This window comes from Sciurus vulgaris (genome assembly GCF_902686455.1).
Source record: "Sciurus vulgaris genome assembly, chromosome: 9".
Classification (NCBI taxonomy): domain Eukaryota; kingdom Metazoa; phylum Chordata; class Mammalia; order Rodentia; family Sciuridae; genus Sciurus; species Sciurus vulgaris.
The window spans coordinates 124,972,823-124,987,511 of record NC_136469.1 but is presented as its reverse complement, the minus strand read 5'-3'; positions in this window follow the sequence as shown (position 1 = coordinate 124,987,511).

The window sequence follows — 14,689 nt, the reverse complement described above, 5'->3', positions numbered from 1 at the left end:
TACATAGGTTCAACACTTCAACATACTGGCTCAGGGACTAACCTCCTTAAGACCCTTAAAGTTCAAGAATTACAACCAAGAATCTTTAAGCGGGATGTCATCAAGTTAAAAAAAATAAACTTCTTCACAGAAAAGGAAACAAGAGAACGAAGAGAAAGTTGACAAAACGGGAAAAAGTCCTTGCCAGTCATTAAACCTGAACACCAAAAACCAAATAGCCCAGTCATTAAATAGGAAAAAGAATTAAACTGACATTTCTCAAAAGGAGAAATATGAATGGCCAACAAATATATGAAAAAAATATTCATCATCCCTGGCAATCAGGGAAATGAAAATGAAAAGTATACTGAGATTTCATCTCACTCCAGTCACATGAAGTCTTTGAATTAGGAAGTGTGGTCTCTGCTCACTTGGGCATCTGGCTTGGTGCATTGTGAACTTGGGAGTGCACATACAGGGGAATGTTTTTTAATCTCTTTAATCTCATGATAATTTGTTTACCAAACAATGAATAAATGAATAAATAATTGAACAAACAAAGAAATGATGTATCAAAAAAGAATATGATTATAAGGAGAGAAATTTATTAACATATGGCTTCATAGGGTATTGGGCATTTGCTTGGAAGTTTTCTTTGAAAGTTTATAACTTGGAATTTTATTTGAGGAAATCGGACAAATCTTCACTAACTAAATGTTTGACTTTCTTCATGCAACAACCACTTCCTAACTAGTTAACTCTGTGTGTCAGATAGCAAACCTTGGGTTTCTTATCTGTAAAGATGGGAAAATACAGTATTTATCTATTTCAGAGATTTGGAAGGATTTATAAACTGTCAAGCACTATGCCCAGGTAAGATATTTTTCTTAGGATTACTATAATCTCCACACGTCCCAGAGCCAACCTGGGCTGATAATTCACCATTCTCACTAGAGTATTGATGGCTGCTCATGTGGCAGTTCCCTCTTCTCATTCCGTGGCACAACTTGGTTTTTGTATCTGCCTCTCCCTTTGCAGCCATATGCCTCAGGAAGCAGATCAGAATTCTGGTGAGGGTAGTGAGGGGATTCCCATTTGGCTTGGGATTCCATGGCTACTCCTAACATCAATGGGATATGTGGGGAAAAGATTCTGAGAATTCCTTAGAAAAGTTTCCTTACTGGTAAAGGAATGCTGCAGACTCTGGCTACAGAATTGTTTGCTCAGGTTCAGGGAGAAAATGATAGTCGGGGGTTTACAAGCCTCATTAATAGTAATAAAGAGCGTGCATTTTTCAAAAATAGATGAACAATACTTGCAAAAATAAAACAGGAGAAAGCCATAGGAGAAAGCATCTCTCCTCTTCCTGTGGGCTCTATTATTTGAACGTGACATCTGCTTCAGTCATTGTGCTATCATTCCGAGGTCACAGTGACACTGAGGATTCTGTGGAGCCAAAGGAAGCAACCTGGAACTGTGATGACAAAGCTTTGAGTCTCTGAACTACTCAGTCCAGAAGCCTTCCTACCTTGAACTGCCTGTTATGTCAGAACATATATGGTCTTATTATTTAAGTCACATTAATATTTCTTTCCTGCAGCCAACAGTATCCATCCTCTCTTTTATATACCCCGATTACTATTTTCCTCCCCAGTAAACACTTTATTTCTTGTAGTTTTTTTGCCATTCCTTTGTAATACTAATATTCTTATCCAGAAAGGAACATATTTTCCTTTTATTGTTATTCTGAAAAGTTCTTTCCTGTTCACTTAGCTTGATTCTACTTCTAGACTAGTTCTTGATCCTTCCAGGTACCTAGTCTATATGGCTTCCCAACTCAATAGGAGTGTTGACAGCAAGGAGTCATAAGTCTAGGGTCAGACACATGCCTGTATATTACCTAACAGAATGCTACCTTGGTGCATTTACTCATTGCTTTGTAAATATATATATGGGACAATCCCAACAAGAGATACTAGGTCAGGTTCTGCAGGTACAAGAGGGGACACATGGAAGGATCCTTTCTTAGAGTTTAGAGATAATTTTTCTATCTAATGGAAGAAAAAAATGGCTTTTGTGAAAGCTTGAAAGGAAGGGAAACATTTCATTTGTTGTTGAATGATATCATCTTATAAAAATTCAGAAAACCAAGAGTTTTCTCATTATTCCTGACATTAGCATCACTTAAATGAATCATGATTTTTCTCCAGCTGGATGAATAACTCATTTCCTCTTTCCCAAATCTCCTGGAGAATTTACCTCTCCATTACCATTGCTACCAAAGAAATGTATCAGTAGGATCCCAGCATAAGGCTGTTTGTGATGACTTGGACACAGGACATAAGAATACTAGATGAACAGTTCAGGACTGGGGTAGAATCCTCATAGAATCTGTGGTCCACTCATTAATTCTCTCTGAGTATCATATCTTGAGAAATGTGAGATGTTGTTTTAGTTTGGTCTGACCCCCTGCCACCCAAAATTTTATGATTAATAAATTCAGAACTATTCAGAAGACAATTAATAAACACCAAAAAAAATCATGCTAACATGAGTATAAAGGAACAAGTTAGTTGATAAATACTTATAGACATTATTTTGTTTATAAAAGATGGAAAATTCTGGAGTTTGATGAACTTTGATGAACTTTGGATGCCAAAGACCAGTATTTTGCGATGGTGACTAAAGCTCATACAGACCCTTACATCACAATTCAGCTTGTCCTTACTCAGGAAGCAACAGCTCACAAATCAGTGCTTATTGGCCATTTTCTTGTAACTTGGTTTTCTCACCAGTGTTATGGAAAGAAATGGCTATGTCCAGTCTTTCAGTTATGGGTCCATGGATCCTGTCACTCGTTCTGTGCTCAGTTCTTTGTGCATTTTTATGTTCCAAGCTTCTTGGCTGGGCCTCTTAATAGGTGGCATGAATGCCTTCATCCCATGTTCTGTACCTGGAACCCTGAACACATGCCTATGGACAACCTGTCCATATGATGTATATCCAACTGGGGATGCTTTGTAAGGTGAATGAAGACATTGTGGATAATAATGCTGTGGGACAAGGGTGAACTGGGATTTGCTTGAGCAAACTGGACCTATGCATACTCTATCATTGAACACTAGCTATTCAGAGGTGGGGAGATTATATATAACAGGGAGACAAAGGTACCTGGTTGGGGGCAGCTCTTCAAGTAAGGTACCATTGTCCCTACTTGGCAACACAGCTCCCACATTTTTCCTCCCACACTCTGAAGTCTTTATGAACCACTTTAAAAGTCTGATTCACTTGCTTTGTTTGAAATAACAAGTGATGGATGGCTAATTGCCTCTTAGGAAGTCCCTTCAATTTGTCCCTTTGCTAAAAATTAGATAAATAAATGAATGATCCTTGCTTTATTCTTTATTCAATATAATTAATTCTAATCTTTTGCATTTTCATTTTCTCCATGTTTAATTCCATCATTTAAAAGACACAAACAGAAGAGAAACCTTTTAAAATTAGTGGAATAATTGTGCTGCTCATGGTACTGTATGAAAAGACTGTCAGAAAAAATACTATGACCCTATCTCAAACATTAAATGATTTAGAAGTGAGACCTTCAAAATCTGATTGAAAGGATCACATTGAGAATTGTTTTTATCTTGGCTTATATACTTTCTGATGTGTCATATCTCCCCAGCACAGAGCTTTACTCTTGGAGAATATTAAGCATGGATTTCTAGTTAATTAGTTAATACAACGGGCAGCTTCATTTTTACATTCCCAATTTATTGTTTCTGGCATTGAAGGATATCATTAAGTAAACTTCAGTTTGAAGGCAAATAATCTGACTATTGAGATAACTTGGAAAGTACTTCAGTATTTGCTTCTACACAAAAAACTTGGCTCTATCATGGAGGGAAAGAAGATTTCAAGACATTTCAAGTCACCCAAGTTGTAGCAAAAAATCATGATTCCCTGGCTTGTAAGGTGTAATCTGAATATATACTGCTTGATCCAAAGAGGTTAAGTACCTTTTTTGCCCATAAACTCTCTTCTTTCTAAAGGGGCAACCACTCCCTGGTGGTAAGGTAGTCATAGAGATATTGCATATAGTAATTATAATAAAAATAGAACTCTACATTTGCATAGCAGATTATAATTTACAAAGTAACTTGGCATACTCATTATCTCATACAACTCTCTATAACCACTGAAGAAAGTGTTTTTGGCAGAGACTTATATAAGCTCACTAAACTCTATTTTCTTCTCCTGCTGGGCCAACAAGAGCTACTCCCAGGTTCCCTGTAGTTTAGGTTGCTCACATCCTGGCCAGTGAAATGAACAAAATTATACGCATTTTTCAACCTTGCCTGATAAAAACTCCTGCCATTTTTCATCTCTGACTTTTCCCCATTAGCAAGTTGGTTGGAAAAAATCCAGAAGAGGATTTCAATAACCTAAGGCTAGGGTCAGAAAAGTATGACCAGTGGGTCAAATTTCACCTGCCACTGGCTTTTGGCTATAGGTACACCTTGACTTACATTACATTACATTGGCATTACATCAAGATAAATCCATTGTATTTTGAAAATATTTTAAGGTTAGTTGAAAATGCCTTTAATACACCTAACTCCCAAACATCATACCTGAGTAACACAGTATACTGTAAAGTACAAAAACAAAACAAAAGACAATCAGAAACTTTTTTGCTCTTGTGAGCCCATGGCTGACCAGGGACTGTAGTTTTTGGCCACTGCCCAGTATCTGAATCTTGGGAGAGTATCATACTGCATGGGGCTAGTCTGAGAAAAGACCAAAATAGGGTCCCTACTGAATGCATATTGTTTTCTCACCACAGGAAAGTTGAAAATTTGTTTAACAAAACTAATGTTAAGTCAAGAATGGTTTGTATACAGTTTAACTGAAACTCAATCATGATGATTTGTTTATGAATTGTCAATACTGCTTTTCCACTGAAATGGCAGAGTTGAATAGTTGTAACCATGCCCTGTAAAGCCTCAAACACTTGCTTTATGGCCCTTTACAGATCGTGGCAGGATGGTGGATCCCCAAGCTAGAAGGAGTCTGGTCCCTCAATCACTGCATGGCAGGCTGTAGGCTAAACAAACACATGAAACAGGTATATGAATGGTTACTACTGTTGTGCTAAATCACCGATGTTTTAATGTGTTTGTTTCAGTTATTTGACTTTTTTAAACATGATCTTCTTATATGCAATTTTTTGATAGTGTTAAGAATGTCAGAGAAGTTCTTACTATTTTAAGCTCACAGAATCAGAAGCTCGAAAACTAGTAATGTTAGATAATCTAGAAGTTGAACCAACCTGGGTATTTTAATCCCAATGCCAGCGTACTTTTTGACACACCTCTGATGTCACTACTGAATGTGTCATATTAAGAACAGATGGCAAAATACTACAGTCTAAACATAGGACCTAAGGCCTGGAATCAAATATGAATTTCCTGGCAGAAGTCATATGCCTCTGAAATATTTAAGAAGATGTAGAAATCCATATTAGAAGAAGGAATGTCCCAATGTCTGCCTTTTGTAGACTGGTAAAGTCAGGACTTGTTGAGGTCAGTTGAATTCCAAAAATAATATGCAGATTTCAATAATCAAGTGATAAGTTACAATAAGTTAAAATGAATTCTTCAAATTATCTTCAGTGTCCCTTTCAGGCTATGTCAAAATACACACACACCCACACACACAATTGACAGAAATCTGTGAGCTAACAGGTATTGCTGTTACAAAGAGAACTTCCTTAGTATAAGGCTGCAAGAAAATCATGAGACCCTCACTGTCTGAGTGTCTGGATTCCACTACCTCTGAGGAGGGGTCTCTGGGATTCTTGGTTTAGTGAGAACTTTGTGATTTGTAGATGATATTGTCAAATGGGTACCTTTTGTTGGGTACCCACTAAAATTGGACCTGAATTGTTATTTGATTCTTTGTCCATTTAGGTCTTACGACTCTCCTCTTCTCTGAGGGAACTTGGAATTGATCCTGTGGGGAGATTTTGGGGATGAGGGTCATTGAAGGCAGGAGGTGCATTGAAGGTGGAGACCCATATCATCAGGATGCTGGAATATTTGCAATAAAAAATAGTTAGTAAATTATACAGAAAAATCCCAAGATCCTAAGGAAACGTGGCATATATACCAGCTAATTATTTTACTTTCTTTTCTCCTTTTTTTTCTTATTGGGGACTGAACCCATGGGTGCTCTACCACTGAGCTACACTGCCAGTCCTTTTTATTTTGTATTTTGCAACAGGGTCTTGCTAAGTTGCTGAGGCTTTCACTAAATTGCTGAGGCTGGCCTTGAATTTGCAATCCTCCTTCCTCAGTCTCCAGAGTAGCTGGGATTACAGGCATGTACCACCATGCCTGGCCTAAATATTCTTTCTAATTGTTCATCATTTTAGCATAATATGTATAAATCCTGGTGCCTTGACTCTCAGTAGAATCATAGCAAAACGACTGTTATCCCATCCAACATTCTGAGTAATTAAAATGACTGTAATTTTGCTTGAAGTAGGTCTACTTAATTCCTGTCATTTTTTCTACTTGCTTGTCCTGGTGTCTGCCATAATTCCCAAATTTGTTTTTCTCTTTTTATTTTGTGATTTTCTATGAAATTCACCTCCTTACTCATTTCTGAGGGCCCTGTTTTCTTACCCCATCCCCTTTTTCTTTGACTACTCTTAAAAATGTTTCCTTAGTGGGTGGGATGGAGTAGGTTGAGATAAAGGAAAGACGATGTATATACTTATGCATTAATTACTTTGCCCCTATTATGTTAGAAAGGTTGTAGTGGAAAGAATATATTTTGAGACAAAGTGTAAGTGGATATAAAGTCAATGAGTAAACCAACTACCCTTTGCCTGAATAGTAAGCAGAAGTCCTCAGCTCTGTTGGACAGAGAACCAGTAAATTTTGATCATTTTCACCTCCAGGCACATGACCTTTGTGGGGTCCATTGAGGGTTACTTCAGGGTTGCCTAGGAGTAGTTGTAAAATACCTGGTGCTTTTGAATTTTTGCAAAATAATAAGATGTGAGTCATTGTTTATCCAAAGGTACCTTTATCATCTGTTCCCCAGCACCCCTAGCCCTCTCTATTCACTGTGGCATGGAGGTTTGTTCTAGCCAAATGAACCAACTGAAAGAGTATTTACTGAAGCCAGGCATTCAGCAAAGTGGTTCTCAACAAATGATGGTGGAACTGCCTCATTGCTGCCTACTGTCAAAGCACTTGTGGAATAACAAAGTTCAACACCCTCCTGGAGGTGATGTCCAGGAACCCTTGCCTTGACAAGTACATAGTATACATGGGGAAGTTGTGTCCTCCTTGGAGGTGATCCTCTTTCATTCTTCAGTGCTTGCTAAGAGAGCATGAGAGAACCAAGGTCAATAAGATGGTAGGCAATGGCTTTTTTTGACCAAACTCACAGGGAGGTAGACTGGAATTTGAAACCACGTGGTTGAATTTTACATGTGTTCTTCTTACAAGTCAAAGACTGTTAACTCTCAGAAATTGCATGTGGTGTAGCCTAATGTGTGTATTCTCCTTGGTTGAAACAGTTTTCAGACATTCGATAGATCATATTTCAATACTACATTTGAAATGGTACTTCAATGGTGGAAGCTGGAGTGTAATGTGGATGTGGAACCTTTTTGAGGCATTTCTCATTGTGTTACTTTGGAGAAGATGGACTACCTTTTTGCCTCACTTTTCTTTTCCTTTATCATTTTTTATTTTTTACAGACTGCCTCAGTTTTCTTAGCAGTAAAATGGATTAAAAATTTATAGGAATCCAAGCTTGGGAGGAAGGATTATTATAATAACCTGTGGGGGAAGGTGCCTAGCACAGAGCTTTAACACAAGAAGGCATACGGACCCACCCAGAAATGGACTTATTTAGGGGAATACAGAATACTGCACTTCATATCCTGCATTCATTAAGTGTAATTCATTAGAAAGAGATAGGCAGCACCCATCCTCAGTCAATACTATTTGGAGGTGACTGAGCTCTATTCAAAAAAGGGAACACTTAGGAGTGACTTCTATCTGCTAGGCATTATGCTGGGGGCTGCAGATGGAGACACCAAGTCCTTGCAAAATGTCAGTAACTCTGTTATTTTCTTTATCTTTGAAGGGCACTTTCTGGAATTCCTACATTTTGGCAATTACTATGTTGGTATCCAGAAAACATATTCATGAAATATTAACAAATTCTGCTTGTTTTGATTTTAGAAACAGGCATTGATTTCAATACAGAAACTCCTTCTCTCAAGGTTATGTTTGTGAAATATTAGGCCATGAAGGAGCCTGGGAACAGTGTCATATATTTGACTCATTTGTGCTTCCCCAGATGCAGCATCAGGTATGGCCTTGCTCAGATATCCAAACAAAATAAAAGATTGCCCAAACACTATTGTATTCATATAAGAAATTACTTTGCTAGTTGTAGCTTATTTTTTAGCGTTTATTTTTCTCTTTCAGCAGAATCACACCTGTTTTTAAAATTTTTTCCTTAGTCTGAAATCCCCTAGATGGCACTAGAGAATACTACATTTAAATGGTTTATATAATCCCCCTTAGTAGATGAGGGCAAGTAACTTCTTTTTCTGCAAATAAACATTAATAAGAAGTTGAACAGGATGGAATGTAATGTGCAAGGTTAGCATTTATACACTTGTTATTTAAAAAATATACCAGGTGCTCCTTGAAAATGAAAATAGATGATTTCAACCATGGATGTCTCCCAATTGGTTTTTGATATTTCAATTATAATAGAATTCATTTGTTACAGACAAAGAGAATTATATACATAAGAGATCTTGAGGCTGACTATTGACCCAATTGACATTTATATCAGAGCCATGCAGCACAGTATCAGGGTCTCACAGGATGTGGGGGGGTTGCTTTGGGTGAGGCTGAGAAAATGGGCAGGTGAGAGGAATGAGAATCTTGTTGTAAAATGGGATGTGGGGCCTGTGCAGCCGATGGGCACACCTGCAGGTCCAGCACAGGCTTTGAACGACGTCACCTGTCGATTCGATTGGGACAGTTTTTCAGTCAAATTCTAAGGTTGAAAGAATGTGTCTTACCCAAGGTCACAGAGCTGTTAAGTGATAAACTTATTTTTCTACAAATAAACCTTAGAAAGGAGTTGAACAGGATGCAGTGGGATGTGCAGGGCTGTTACTTAAAGGCATACCCGGCGCTCTGGTAGACAACACTCTGGCCTCCCGGTTGGTCTTTGCTTATCCTCCCTTCAGAACTTGAATGACACGACGGTGTGAGTGTCATGGGTGACAAGTGGCTTGACCACTCCTAATTCAAGAGTCTGAAACAATGACACTAATTCCTTCCTAACAGGAAACTTGAGGTAGGGCAAGGGGCCTGAATTCAGCAGATCAGTATCATCATGAGCCCAGGGGTTTTCAGCTTTTGTTCTCTGCCATCTTTTCATTCTCACTCTTTGTGCCCAGGATGAAAAATAACTTTTGCAGTTCAGATATCACATACACAGCAGACCATGTCCAGTGGTCAAGAGGGACTATTCCTTCCATGAGCCTCTTCTGTTTGTGAGGAAACTTTTCACAGAAGTTCTTGGTAGACCCTTACTCATGTCTCCTTGGCCAGACTGAGTCACCCCCACCCACCTCACCTGTGATGACCCAGTGGCATAGACTGGCCTGTGGCTCTCAAATTGGGGGAGATATTTCTCTACCAACACAAGTGTTTGGAAATATGCGGGAATATTTTTTGGTTTATAAAGTGACTAAATGATTGCAGTATTTAGAATGAGACACAGGCAAGAGAACTGTCCTGCAATATTTATACCAGTACCTTATGTGGAAGAATTATTTTGCCAAAACAAGAATATTATACCTGTTGAGAAACACAGGAGAGCAATAGAACTTTTTAGGGAGACACAGTGTAGGGGGTAATTGCTGAACTAGTTAGGACTTGGCAACTGGAAAGTGGGAGGTATGACTTCTGAAGAAATAGTCAGTGGAACCCACTCTGTGTTTCTACTTTGGTGCTGTGTTACCATTTTCCAGAATTCTGCACAAGTATTTAGAAAGTCAAATGCTCAAGGAAAGACACCCTCCCAGGTCTTTTGGTAATAAACTCTAATAAGAGTAAAGAGAGTGTAAGAATTATGAAGACTTTACTTGCTATGTTAGTCAGCTTTCAGTCACTGTGACAAAGTGCCTGAGGAAAGTCAAACTTAAAGAAGGAACGATTTATTTTGGCTCTTTGTTTCAGAGGTTTTAGTACACAGTCACTTGGCTTCCTTTTTTCTGGGTCATGGTAAGGAGAACATCAAGGCAGGGAGCATGAGATGTGACAAGCTGCTTTCCTCATGGCGGAAGCAGAGAGAGAAGGGAAGAGAGTCTGGTAATAAAATATAAACTTCAAGGACATGCTTTTGACCCACCTCTTCCAATAAGGCCCTACCTCCTAAAGTTTCCACCAACTCCCGACAGTGTCACCAAGCCTTCAGTACAAGTTTTCAAAGGATGTTTCAGATTCAAACTACCACATTTGGATAATATAAATAGGGGAAGGCCTGTTATTTTTCTTCGATGGCAAATAGTGCTTTTATTTGCTCACTGGATGAGAATAGGAGGAAAGAAAGAGGCCAAATGAGCTTGTTTATTGGTTTATAGTTTTTCATGAGTCAGGGAACTGGGAGACCACCGGAGGTATTGAAGGGCACTAGATTGCTTCCAGATTCCCTAAGTTTCACAGGAGAAAAGAAAGAAAATCAAAGCATCACCATCATCCTATGGAAGGAACTGAGTCTTTGAAACTACAGTGAGAGACCTCGTTCACCAAATCTACAGCTGGCAAACTCCTGCTTGTAATCCTGTGTAAGCACGATGGACTTCGTAGAGTCACTAAAGGTCTTGGGGGCCATGATTATGCCCTTTTAAAATGTGGTTTCAACACATTCTTCCTGGTAGTATGATTCCATAGGAGAGCAAAAGACAAGTCCCCAGTACCACGCTTGTAAATGTCTATTTCCCCCATCCCATGACATGTTTGTTTATTTCCTCACCATTTCTCCGCAAATAAGGTTGCACATAAAAATATGGGCTTCCCAATTATATTTGAAGTTCAGATAAATGATGAACACTTTGTTGGTATAAATATGCCTATGTGTTTTGTTAGTAGAAGTCTATCTCAGATTGTGTGGGACATATTTGTACCAACAAATTATGCAAGGTGTAGTTAAACTTCAAATTTAACAAGGTATCCCACCTTTTATTTGGCAATCCGATCCCCCAGTCCCTCTCCTCCCTAGGTTCTCTTCAGTCCAAGAATAAAGAAATCAAACTTAAATTAAATATTGCTCTCTGACATACGATTTAATATTTGCAAGTACCTGTCTGAACAATGGGCAGCACTTCTGCTTCATTTAATGAACATGCACCCTCCAGGCTTGGGAGAAGAGAACCTTGCCTGGTTGAAACATGAGCAGGTCTCCAAACCCATCTTCGCCCTACAAACTTTGTGGTTGATCTTCCTCCAGAGTGTTTTCTTTCACAGTTGGCTGTTCCGTGTCTGCATAGATCTGCAGTAAATACTGTACTACACTGCTGAAAAGGGAGGAAAACATTACCATCTGCATCTACAGCTTGCAAATTACAGCTTGCAATCACCTGCTATTAAATAAAGACACTTTAACAATATTTTGGGTTTTAAATTAGCAATTTACATCACAAGACTCTGAAAATACTAGTCTTTTAATACCGCAATTTTCTTTCCTTTTAACCAGGCATCAACATGCATTGAATTTTTTTTAAAAAAGCTATACAAAGTAATGTTTATTTAAACAATAGCCACCAATGGTATGAGACACAGATGGAAATCCAATAGCTCCCTGCGCCGCGGGAGGCATCATTGGAGACCTCCACGCAGTTGCAAACTCTCTAATTTACGTGGTGGGGGAACCCAGGCATTGACCCCCCAACCCCCCACTTTATAAACTGCTCGACCACACCAGGCTATGTGTCATCTAAGAAAGTGGTCTCAAGCCGGGAATCAGAGGCAAAGTCTTTGTTTGAAGGAGTCTAGAAGCAAAGAGGCTGAAAGGCAGAGAGTTCAAGTGGGAGTATTTCCTTTTGTCACTTGACATCAGGGCTGAATTGGAGGGGATTGGCATTTGTACAAAGCACACTGGATGCAAAACGAGAAGGGATTTGGAAGCCTGCAAAGAGAGAAAGATTAAGCAGCTTTGTGCCTCACGGACACTACTCTATAGACAGAGGGTTATATCTCTATCTAAATATAGTGGTTTGTCTTCATGTTCTTTGTATTGGACCTTTATTCCCCCTTTCTCTTGACATCTGAGTTAGCGAATGGGAAAACACCAGGAGTTGGCACACATTGCAAAGAGCTAAGTATAAGCTTTGCAGTGTGAATCACTGGGTTGTAAATTCCTTCGCACAAACACAAAGCATTCTGGATCATAGTGACTGAGCAGCAGCCTGCTTTCCTGTCTGTCCAGACTCGACCAAGTCCTCAGCGGCTGTTGGAACAGCTGCTTCTCAGCTCACCCAGATCCAGGGCTGCGTTCACTGCTAGTTTAGTTTTAATCCTGCAAAAGTGAACACTTTCTTTCCTTTGTTGTTCATGCCTTTCGATTTTGCCTTTTGATAACCCAAGCCAGCTCACCAAATCTTAAATTCTTTTCTTTTAATGGCATACCGAATTTCGATTCCTAAATATGGCACATGCTCAATTAATGCTAAATGCTACTATTATGCTAGTAGTGGTAGTAAAGGTTTAATGCTATGTCACATAAAATTCTAATTTGAAAAGGAAAGAATCTTTGAGAAAAATCTATGGTTTAGATTTTAGCTCGTTGAACCTGCAGTGGGTGATTGGTCTGGAGGTCAGGCAGTGCTAGATCCTTCCCAGGTTCAGTCATGCATGACTCAAAGCACACACAGCTCTAGTAGAGCTGGCTTGTGGTCCTTAGTGATTTACATGGAGATGAAGCACATTGAATGACTTCTGGATCTAGTCCTCTTACGTAGGCACATTGGTCACCTCTGATGATTATCACCCTATCTTGTTACCTCTGCTAAGATCTAATGGTAGTTCCTCTGTTTAAGGATTAAATTGGTTGCCATCTAATTTCCTGAGTGGAATTCACATGATTTGGGTCCCAGGTCAACTGTTTCTTGGTCAGAGGGCTCTGTTTAAATTGTCTTATTAGGTGCTATTTATAGTACTATTTGCTGATAGAATCAGGAAATAATGGATAGATTTGTATTTCATATTGATTACATATGTGTTCTTTTTAAAGGTCTTTAAAGACTATATGTACAACTTATTACCAGTGGATAACACTGGAGTCATTTGCATGAGTAGCATCTGCACAATAAAATTCTTCTTTCAAAAGTATACATGCTTAAGAGAGAGAAGTCATGCATGATGAATTAAAATAAATAATAATAAAAAAAAGGGAGGGAGAAGTCCTTGAGGGGCTATTGAATTTTTCTGGATTCGTGGCCTGTCTTATGCTTTTTAATGGTTCGAAAGCACTTCAATGTAATCATTATCTGAAACAATAACAACAAAGTCACCAGGATCTTTGGATGATTAGACTTTGAATATTTTCTCATTGGTACATGTTGTTGTACGTGTGAGTATTGGTCACAGATCTTGAGATATGGAAGGACAAATATAATTGGCCCTCAAGATTTCCCTGCCAACTGAACAGATGTTGAAGTAAGGATGAAGTAACATAGCTGTGGAAGCCCTTTGCAAACTGTGGGATGGTGTTTTTTTTTTAAAATTATCATTATTATAATAATATAGTGAAAGTCTATCTCAGCACTGATGTCAGTGTCTGAGGCCAGCACTTAATTTTGATAGTCTTTAATGCAAGATATCAGCCTGTAACTTGTGTATATACGCGCACACCTGTGTGTAAAAATTAGGTTTGCTTTAAACATTTCTATTTAATTTTCTTTCTAAATAATGCCTTCCAAAGTGCTTACTACAACTTCTTTTCAATTACAAGACTGCTAATTTCCTGTTTCCACAAGATGTTCTTGAACTCTTTTGAGGAAGAGAGAGAGAGAGCAATCTACTGAGAGAGCAGTTTGCTAACCTTTATTAAGACTTGACAAACATTTGTATGTACACTTCCTTAAAACTCAATAGCTCGCTGCTCCTGACATTTTACAAATCCTTGGATACTTGTTATCATTCTTCACATCCATTTTTATGATCTCAGCTGGAGAGAAGATAGTTTACCTGTTTTAACTACCTTTCAGCCTTAAGCTAATTAAGTAAACGTAATGCCATATAATGGGCTTTGCTGCTGAGGTTCCATTGTAAAGAGTATCTTACAGTGAATATCCATCCATCCACTCAGGTTGTCCATAACGAACTTGGCTTTGTAGGCCTGTACCTGAGAGAAGCGCATTTAAGAGCCATGGTAAATGAGAAGGTACTGAATGTTGCAATCCCCAATTCTCAGTTTTACTAATGTCGTAAACATCTTTTGCTCATTTCTCTCTCTCAAGAATGGCTAACAGAGAGTCAAATGGATTAGATTCCTTTTTCATTTTTAAAATCTTCTCCTACATCTGCTTTTGGGGCTGGTAATGATCATGGAACTGTGGAATTTCCACTTGGAATCTCTTGTAAGTGAGAAAAGTTCAATC